The 11,232-nt window shown below is 39.7% G+C and overlaps 1 pseudogene; it reads left to right on the forward strand.

Moving 5' to 3' along the window:
* Window positions 1-7,334: 7,334 nt before the first annotated feature.
* Window positions 7,335-8,039, forward strand: LOC149212630 (disease resistance protein RUN1-like; annotated as a pseudogene).
* Window positions 8,040-11,232: the final 3,193 nt, after the last annotated feature.

The raw sequence follows: 11,232 nt of genomic DNA on the forward strand, positions 1-11,232 counted from the left end.
TGAAGTGTCAAAAGAATCTTCTTTTCGAAATTGAAAAGTGTCGTCTAAGTCTTCCTTTCATTTTGAAAAGAAATTGTCGAAATGTCACTTTGAAGAAAATATTTCAGATCTATACTTAGTTTTCCTTTTTTGCATTCTTCACATTAAGGAGAACGAAAAACAAATACATGCATTTGCATTTGCATTTAGGCTGTGTGCAAAAATGATTTAGTATAAGTGCATTTATTGTGTGCTCTTTGCTCTTTGTTTGAAAGAATCGTCATCTTCTTTCCTTAGTAGCTAGGATTTTCATTACTAAAAGTAAACAACGATTGTTTATCATTTTAGATTGCATATTTAGGAATTTTACATCTACATCACACGGTGAACCATTGAAAGGAAAACTTCTAAACAAGATCAACTCTAAAATAAAATTCAATGAACTTAACAATGCTTTGGAACCTAACACAACATGTCTAGAGGTTTAGGCTAAAGACGTGTCCTGGCGTTGTAAAATCTAGTAACTAACGTTTTCATCGAAGGTTGGGTGATTCCTCCTCTTTGATACGACAAGTGCTAGTACGGACTTGTGCTCCCCATACCATCGCATATATATTGGGAGACCACAATAGGCTTATATCCTTTATCCATAGGAAGCTGTGTCTACCACCCTATAGATCGCAATGCATTGAACACAACATTCAGGAAGATTGATTGCCATACATAAGTCCTTGGTAATTTCTCTTTAATTTATCACCAAGGTGTATTTTTCAGTTTTGCGATCGGTTTGGTAATCCCTCTATCTAGATTTCCAGAGTAGTCACTTTCATTCCTTTTTGACTCCTTAAAGGAAAAGGTCCATCTGATCACTTGTCACTTCAGGCTCATTAAAAATCGAAGGGGACTAGTGTCATATTTAGCTTTTTCTCGACTCTTAAAAATTGAAAAATCAAAGTTCTGTCAAAGCATCATTAAAATTTATTAATTTCGGAATAACATCCTTGTTTCCTTCGTTGATCTTAGGTTGAGATAATGGAGTCCACCAATCAAGGAATCCCTCTCTAGGGGAATCCTATTCCCTTTACATCTGGGGGAAATATTAGCGCTCCTCATATGGCCACTTTGTTCCTTCCAGGACTTACCATTGGCCTGTCTGTATGGCTATTCTCAACCTTTATCATTCAAAACACCATAATTCCTCAGCAATCAAATCAGCAACCATTTGATACTAAAGTTGACCCTTCACCTTCTACTTCGTTTGTTTCTCCTCCCCTTCTTCCTCTTCGCTTGGTGAAAATAGTAATACTAGTAACCAAGTAGCTGAGAAGAAGAAGAAAGGGAAGGAGAAGAAGAAGAAGAAGTCAGTTAAGCAAGGGGACAACCATGAATCATCTAGTGAAAATCCGCACACTAAATCTCCCAGATTTCCTTGTGTAATTTGCAGAGGAAACCATTTTCATCAAGATTTTCCTTGGCTTCCACAGATCTTCAGAGAATGGTCTCCTTGCTCACACTGTTCGGTGTCATCAACCTCTGGTGATCATGTTGACAACACACCATCAACTAGTGAAAATGAAGTTCATGGACATAAAGGAAAGGTCAAAATTCCATGTGGATTATGTGAAGGAGACCATCACCTTCCCCATTGTCCCTTTTTGGATGAGGCAAAAAGAGTCTTACGTAACCGTCCTGCTTCAGTGCAGTGACTTCCATCAGGATACAAGAAACTCACCTCAAGTCCTTTACTAGTTGAAAATCCGACTGACATGACTCAATCGTCGGTCGAAACTCCTATCGTCAAAAGTGAATCTTTTGAGTCTGTACCAGACCAAAGTCAACAGTTTGAGATGGCATTCGACCCAGTTTTTCCTTCAGAAGGTCCACCTTCAAATGATACAATTCCCAAAGAGAGTGAGAATGATACTGTTCAAATTCTTTTTGTCACTTCAGAGTCCGATGAACTTGGGGGAAATTCGCCCATTCCTTCACAACAAGAAGAGAATCCCCCAATTCTCGCTACTGAAGGGGTTCATTCAACAGTTTATTTGGTACCCCCTCCAAGCATTCTAGTCGCTTCCTTCGATTGGAATCGACTAGCGAGATCCTGCCTTCCTTCTAATGTACCATTCCGAATCATAGTACAAATTTACAAAATGATCATGTCTGGAACTATCATAGATGAAGGGGCTTTAGTGAGTATCCTTTCTTCGACTGCTTGGAAACCGCTTGATTCACCATCGCTTATGCCTGTTACACAAAATTTGTTAGGCTTTAACAAAGGAACCACTCGACTATTAGGGATCCTTCCTAAGTTGCCGATTACTTTGAGAAGGAAAACTGTTCACTTGAACTTGATGGTAGTCCAAGGGCCATTAGATTACAATCTACTCCTTGGATGCAACTATGTTTACGACATGGAAGCTATTGTCTTGATGCTCTTTCGAGTGATGTGTTTCTCACATGAAGGAAAAATTGTCACTATTGACCAACTTTCATTTCCCAGTTCAAGCACAGCTTCAAGACAAACATCATCCCTAAATGGTCCTATTGCGTCAAGAGTGTCTCTTCAACCTTCATTCCGTCCACCTAATTACCATGGGTAGTATGGTGATTGCAACGAAGCTTAGGGGGCATGCACCCTGGTCTACTTTAGTGGACAAACCCAGCTGAAAAGATAAGTCTCATTGTAGGTTATGTGATTGGAAGTGTATCTCACACCATTCACCTTTGTCTATTTGATAGATAAAGCCAAGGAAATGTTTTGTCGGCTCCACTGATAAAAACAATCCTGCTTAACCACAGTGATTTGCATATGGCTACTGGAGACTCTCCTTTTCTCGATGTCTGGGGGCATGCAAACCTTTTTACGCAAGCGAAAAATGACCAATTTCATATTTTAGTTTTTTAGATTTTTTTTAGCTTTTTAGTTTCAAATTCTTAGGTTAGGTGATTGGTTTGATCCACCATTCATCTTTATCGCTAGCAGACAGAGAAAAGGAAGGGTTTTGTCTAAGCTGCTGATGAAACCATCCTACCTAACCTCAGTAGGTCCTTAGCTTTCTATATTTTTTACCTTTTTAGTTTGGTCGTTCCTGGCTTGCATAAAAAGGAAAATGAGCAAGGTTTCCGCAAGGTTCAAGCTCGCTAAAAAATAAACCTTCCAAATGAGCACTGTTTCCTCAAGGTTCAAGCTCACTAAAAAATAAACTTGCCAAATGAGCAATGTTTCTGCAAGGTTCAAGCTCATTAAAAAATAAACCTGCCAAATGAGCAATGTTTCCGCAAGGTTCAAGCTCGCTAAAAAATAAACCTGCCAAATGAGCAATGTTTCCGCAAGGTTCAAGCTCGCTAAAAAATAAACTTGCCAAATGAGCAATGTTTCCACAAGGTTCAAGCTCATTAAAAAAATAAACCTGCTTATGAGCAATGTTTCCGCAAGGTTCAAGCTCGCTAAAAAATAAACCTGCCAAATGAGCAACGTTTCTGCAAAAAAAATAAACATGCCAAATGAGCAATGTTTTTGCAAGGTTCAAGCTCGCTAAAAAATAAACTTTCCAAATGAGCAATGTTTCCGCAAGGTTCAAGCTCGCTAAAAAATAAACATGCCAAATGAGCAATGTTTCCGCAAGGTTCAAGCTCGTTAAAAAATAAACCTGCTTATGAGCAATGTTTCCGCAAGGTTCAAGCTCGTTAAAAAATAAACCTACCTCTGAGCATATGTTCCCCAGAGTTCAAGCTCATTAAAAAATGAACCCACCTTTGGTAAATAACCTTTGTGATTGCCATCATATCAGCCTTTTGAGCCTTGGTTGTGTTCCTGCCATCACATCCATTTTTTTGTTCGATCATACACTTCCACTTGATTGTCTACCTTTTGGAGGAACAACTACAATGAGTGGTCCTGTTAGCCACCCTCTTCACATCACCATGTTTTGAGAAGTTCCAAGATTACTCAGAACCAATTTCTACCCTAGACGCCACTTGTTCCTTAAAAACGAGTCCTCTTTAAACTCTTTTTAGACTTTCTAAATATGAAAAGATTGTCGAGCAATTGGCCTTTCCAGCTCACTAAAGTGATTGGAAATGCCATCCCTCCTATATATTTTAATCTTTTTTGGACCTGAGGGATTATCTCACAAAAAAGATCAAGTGCTTGTCTTTTTCGACTCGCTAAAGTGATCGGAAAAGTCGTCCATTTTGTATTATTTTAATCTTTTTCGGACTCAAGGGATTATGCTACGAAAAAAAACTACTGGAGCTTCCTTTTCATCCCTTTTCAAACTCTCTAAACATGAAAAGGACCGAGTTATCCTTGTCGTTAAACTCGATAAAACAATAGCGACAAACTTGTCCACCCAAACAAGAACGAGTTTCACTGTTGCTAGGCTCGCTAAAACATAACGATAGGTTTGCCCGAAGGGAAAATTATAGAACAAGCATATGTTATCCTCCTCAAGCTTACCAAAAATAAAGAGGTACTGGTCAACAATGACTGGGGAAAAAAGGAAGAAAACTTGAATAATTTTATTGGTAGTACGTTGCTCTTGAACATGACACTTTCACTCCATCACCATGATTGAGTCGGGTTGAGTTATTCCGTTCACCAGTCATATCACCATTGGTCCTCCACACCATCCATTTTTGGGGTTAGCGCTACCAATCCATCTCAGTGTCACCGATATGTTCAAGAGAAGTCATTTAGAGAATTCACCATCCAGTTAATGTCTCATCCACTGCAATACCTTCACCCTCCATTTTTTCATGACCGCCATTCCTGAACCTTGTATCATCAGATCGTTTTCTCCTCTAGAAAATCATTTGCTTCATTTCGTGTCGTAGATGTGGGATTCATTAAGGCCCTCCTATGACAGGTCACTTCTTGTCGACATCAGCTCATTATCCAAGAAGTTTACTTAGAAACAACCCTTTCAGTACTTTGAAGCTTGCATGCCTCAATGGAAACTTTCTCACTTCCGATAACAAGTTTACATCAATGGCCTTCGACCGAAATATTTTGCGTGGTGTTCAACATTAGATCATATATTCACACCATGTGAATTGTACTATAGTACCTTGAAGGTCATTATCATTATCGGCGATTCCTCTCGTGCTTGTTAACAACTTACATTATTGGCTTGTAATCAGGCGATGTCTTTCCATGTTCGACTTCAGGACATCTTTTCACATGGATCGACTTGTACATCGGGCAAAGATTGAACGAGTTTGAAGACCCCAGATCTAGTTTCATCCATTCGAGCTGTGATATATTCAGGAATATAAAGACATCAAATGTACACAGAAGCTGCACAGATGATCATCCAAGCTAGGGATGGTGACTCTACATATGAAAAATCACCAGTCTGCAACTACAGACGATTATCTGTCCTATGTACATGAAAATGAATTTATAAAGCTGAGCATGGGAATGCCTGCCTCAGCTAGATCATGAAAATAATATGATGATGATATATTTTATTGTATCTTATATAGGTCACCTTCCAGTTCGAATACCTCGTATTCTCATGATATAGCATTTCACCCGACATCAAAAGATTTACGACTTCATGCTTTAGGGGAAACTGTTATATACATATTTGGGCACTGCAACCCCAATATTATATGTCGATAAACTAAGGGCTCTTTAACCCCTAAAAATTTTTGTTTCATACCCTAAAGGATCATGGTCAAACGATTACATCATTCTCCAGAACTTCCACCTGAAAAACCACTCAGAACTGGCCAAAACTGGACCATACTGACTGCTCCACTGTCAGGGTGCGATGCATACTGACTTCTACACTAGCTAGGTGTGATTCATACTGAAGAGGCCTTCTGTAGGGTGCGATGAGAGAAAATGGACAAATGTCATAGACAGTTTGCTAAGTGGATGCCCATGGAATCTTCTAGAAACTTCTCCTATGACACTTGCCTCTTTGAATTCGCCCAAGGATGAGTAAGAGATCCAAGAAATCTCCAAGTGGAACCAAGAACAACAGGTGGAATGCTAATCAATAACCCAGAGATGACTCACACCCTTGCAGACATATATAAATGGATCCCTCATCTAAGAGATCTAGAGGAGGATGGAATTTGGTAGTTTGTAAGGAAGTGCTGATAATTTATCTTTGAGAAGGAGCATTGTATTATTGGGTGATCTTGCTTTTCATGAGGTGCAAAGGGCTTTGATGCTAGATTAGACAGCTAGGTTGTAATTCTCCCTTCTATTTTAATAAAGTTCTTTGAGTTTTCCTCCATACAATCATGTATTTGTGAATCTTGTTATTTGTGAATGATATTGTATGTTTAATGTATTTCTGATTCTACATTGTTTATGATATAATAGATCGAGATGCTTTGGTAGTGTTTTGTTACTTTGTTTCTACAGGTATTCTTTAAGCGGGATAAGTAGGAGAGGAGTTGCAAGATCTATCAAGGGAGAGAGAAATCAAGAAATGGGTCAAGCAGAAGATCCAGGTTGGTCCCTTTGCTTCTCTCTTATCTATCATACATAGAGGAAATCACAAATTGCTTCTATTGTTTCTTTCTAGGATAGCTGCCAATCTTAGTGGGACTAGCAGATCAAAAAGATTGGTTTTCTGGAAACACATTCCCCGATGTGAAGAATCCATGTGGTATTTTAAGGAACTCGTGTTGATGTTCGACTCAAGAGCACCTATCATTCCTATCTTCTACTGTGTCCAACCATCTGATCTTAGGTGGAGTAATGGACTGTATGATCGAGATCTGCACATGCTCCAAGAGAAGAAAGTGCTTGACCATCATCAAGGTAAAAAGCCACGATATGAGTCTGACACCATTAGAAAATGGAGGCAGGTTCTTTATGATGCTGCTGATATAAGTTGTTTTGAACATGAGAAGTATAATGGGTTAGCCCTCTTATTCTCCCTAATAATCTAGTATTTAATTTTTTGTATTGATACATTTATTGCATTCTATGTACGCATTTTTGACTACTAATTATACTCTTAATCTTGTTCAATGACGAGAAACAACTCCTCGAAAACGTCGTGGAAGAAGTGTCGAAAAAAGTTCCGAGAAAGCTCCATGTGTCCAAATATCCAATCGTTTTGGAGCAGAAAATAGAAGATTTTGAAAGGGAAATGTGTTTGCAGCCACAAAGCGACTAGACTAGAGTGATAGGAATTGTGGGACTTGGTGGGGTTGGGAAAACAACCCTTGCAAAAGAAATCTTTATCCATCAGAGATCACATTACAATAGATCTTGTTTTTTATTTGATGTTAGAGACAAACCTTTAATTTCCTTGTAGAGTCAGCTTCTTAAGGACTTGGCTCAATGGAATGGGAAAATAACCAGCAGCAATGGAAGAATCGAGATGTTGGGAAGGTATCTTAAAGCATCTAAAGCTCTCATCATTTTAGACGATGTAGATCATATTCAACAGTTGAATGCATTACTTTCGCCCGCAAAGGATGTCCTTCCTTCCGGTAGCCTGATTTTAGTTACCTCTCGTAATAAGGATATTCTTATAAGATAGGGAATTGTAGAGTCATCCATATACAATCTGACGTGATTGGATTGGCAACAGTCGAAAGATCTCTTATGTTGGCATGCCTTTCACCAATCTCGTCTACATGTAGGTTTTGAGGAAGTAGTTAATCTGTTTTTGAAAACCTGTGATGGATTTTTGTTATCTCTCATGGTGCTTGGGACACATATGCATGGTGAGAAACATTTGAAGTATTGGGAGGCCGAATTGCGCAAAATATCCAAAGTACTTCCCACAGATATCCAAAGCAGGCTCAAGATTAGCTATGATGGTCTGGACCAATAGGAAAAGAACATATTCTTAGACATTGCTTGTTTATTTGTAGGAAAAGACAGGGATACATCGATAATAATATGGGACGAATCTGACTAGGAAGGAGAGTTGGGTTTTAGGAATCTAGAAAACAGGTGTCTCGTAGAGGTAGACAACCATAATTTAATAAGAATGCATGACCACCTCAGGGATTTGGCTAGAGACTTGGTGGAGAAAGAACCCCCCAGACTGTTGGCTTCGTATTTTGCGCCCAATTGACAACATTATGAATCTATCCCAACACACTCCTGTACGCATTTGAAAGCTTTAGAGTGACTTTGAAAATAATGTTCTACTATAAAATTTTGAGTTAATCTAATTTGACCAAATCTATTGCAAGATTCTCTGTAAATTTTGAATTCCTTGACTAATTTTCATAAATATCAATCGTATTCTAGGCACCTGGAATTAGCATGGTTCCCAATGATGGTCAGAAATGCTCTCCACAACCATTCAAAAACCTTGTGGAACTCACAGATAGGTTACAATTTCTTACGGCTAAAGGTGATTGTGTGGTGTTATCACTCAGGTTGTTCCCTTTCACTCCCAAGGGAATACGACTAAGGTAACCACTAACCAATCTTTGGACTGTAGGTCCTAGCCTACCCGCAATCAGAGAGGGCTCTCTCTTTATGATTTAGCTTTGTTGATCATGATTTTAGGCTAGTTATTGAGTTCAAGGGGTTTTGTTTAATTTTTGGTGGGAAGGATGAAGCTTTCAAGTAGAGAGGTAATGCATAGTATGATAACTTCAAACCATTGGGCATGGAGTCATGGAGTAGGACTACTGGTGCGTTTTCTTGGTCACAAGAGGAATATGGAGCAAGATAGATACACATGAAACAAATTTCAAGCTAAATGGAGATGGATTGAAGGCTAAAGAATGAGAGGCAATTAAGAATCTCTTATTCATCTTAACAGAGGGAAGGTGAATGAGCTCTATCTAGGAGTAGTAAAGAATCCCTAGATAACTGTCAAACATGGGTGAATTAGGAGAAATATGAGCCAAAGAGAATTCATATTCATTACCAATTTAGAGGAAAACATAAAGAAACAACAGAAATTGAGCATAGAGTGCAATCAAGCAAGTTCTAAGCTAATCTTTTTATCTGCTTTTTGGATGGCGACATATGTATGATATGAGCATATATCAATGGGAAACAGAGGTAGAAATCACTTATTGAGTCGTGTTGCAGCACAAGAATTCCATATTCATTCTTTAAAACATTAATAACACAACAGACAATCCATCCTCCAAGCTTTTCAGCAATCTTTGATTAATGAAAACATCAAGTATACAGAGCGAGTCTCTAGTGGGGCAAATCAACCAACCGACCCTTTAAATAGTGAATTAGGGTGGCTTTATAAGAAAAATATCTACAAGAATCAGATCTGAGATAGATCTGATGTATTAAGTGTCTTTAACCTAACATATTCCTGAAATAAATGCAAGAAAATATCTTCGAGTTGCGCTGGGGGCAGCTGTATCAAAAAGAGTTAATGTGTTGTCTTTATGGTTTTGTGTTGATCATTTAGCCATAACTGTGCTTTGGGTTTTTATCCCCTGCTCTTCAGTGGTTTTTGAGGTGCATTAACTGTGATTTGAGAGTTTTGAAATAGCTTCACAGCTTTCTTTGACTTTGCTTGGGGCCTTCAATGTTCTCCTGCTTTGGAAATACGGATTTCCACAAAAAAAAACTAACTGCTAGTCTTCGCCGCTTCCTCTGATACAATTTCACTGAACCTGGGCTCCTTGTTGTCTTCTGACTGCCTTAAAGTGTCCCATCGACATTTTATAGCTGTTGTTTGGCCCTCTGTTGCCTTTAGAACTGTCTTTGCCACTTTTCCGAACCAATGTCAAGAAATTCTTGTCAATTTGCGAATTTCGGGCCCTGCTGGTAGCCGTGCCATGAGAGGGCTTCCATTTTGGCATATTTCCCTTAGCGATGCACGCTAAGCGCTAATCGCGCATCAAAAACTGCCTCGGTTTTTCATTCCGGGCATCCGTTGCTTCATATTTCGCGCTTCGCGCCCTTTTTGATGATGACGTCAGCGGTGGGTCGCAGTACGGTGGTGACGTGGTAGGGTGACGTCATCAGTACAGCCGAGTGATGTGGCGGTACGGTAGGGGTGATGACATGGCAGTACGATGGCAGCGATGTGGCAATGACGTGGCAAGGACACGGTGGCAGGAGGTTGACGCAGGATGATGACATCATGATGATGTGGCGCTGGCGTAGGAGGGCAGAAGGCAATATCCGGTTTTCCCTGCACCACCTTTCGGCACAGGCGGTATTCGGGGAGGGGCCTCTGAACACACCTGGAGGTTGACACATGGCGGGGGTATGATGGGGAAACTGCCCATCCCCTGGACGTAAACCTCCAGCGGATCGGCATATGAAAACACCCGCCCACCGTTGATCTCGGGCGATGGCCATCGGACAGCTGGCGGGGTAGGTGAGGTAGCAGGAGGTTAGGGATGGGACCCGCCCGTTTTCTTTAAATAACATTATGCTGCGGGGGGTCAAAAACTTTAGAGAATGTGGGTTTGGGGCTTCTGTGCCATGGGAGAATAACACTTTAATATTTATTTGGAAAATTCAAACCCCAAACATTGGGAAAATGAGCGCGGAAGGGCAGAGTTATAAGGTTTTGATGGGTAAAGGGGTGGATATCGGTTATTGGCCTAACCAGAGGTTTAGACCAATCCTAGAGTTATGACATGGATGGGTTCATAATAGTTCCAGGTGGACTATTATATCCCAAAACTGTATGTACATAGCTATAGTGCTATAGGGTGGGATATGTAATATTTTTGGGGCTTTTATATAGTTTTTTGTGTAATAGGGGATAAGGAGATGATCTAGGGAGCTAGATAGTAGAGTTAGGAGTTAATATGAATTTGTGAGGTGAAGTGTAGGGGAGAGTTTGTGAGTTGAAACTTAGACATAGGAAGTGAATGGACTGTGGAGACATGATTTTTACACAAGAAATGTGGCTTCTTTTCACTGAAGAAAGTCAAAGCTTGACTTGGTATTTTACAAAAATGAAGTGATAACAGGATTGGTTGGGCAGATCCCAAGGTCCTCTAGGGGATGTTAGTGAGTGATTTGGGGATTTAGAAGAAAGGGGAATTAGACATGCCTCGCTTGAGCTCTTCCAAAGGGAAATTTCCTTATACCTATGATATGAATAGTTATAGCATTAAAAGACATGAAATGATCACCTAGCTTGATTCTGCAACCACAAAACTACTTACCCAGCCTACTTACCTAACATTTTTTCTTGTTTTTGCATGGGTGCACTTGGACTTGCAGACCCTGATTATCCTTTTTCTTTTTTCTGTCCTCCTATCTAAATCTACACTTATTTCTTCCAAGGGCCCAGATTAAGCAGTTGGGCTCCTTTGTTT

Source organism: Pinus tabuliformis, chromosome 1_1 (assembly GCF_031772625.1).
Source record: "Pinus tabuliformis cultivar Carrire ecotype Pingquan chromosome 1_1, CPIR1, whole genome shotgun sequence".
NCBI classification, from domain to species: Eukaryota; Viridiplantae; Streptophyta; class Pinopsida; order Pinales; family Pinaceae; genus Pinus; species Pinus tabuliformis.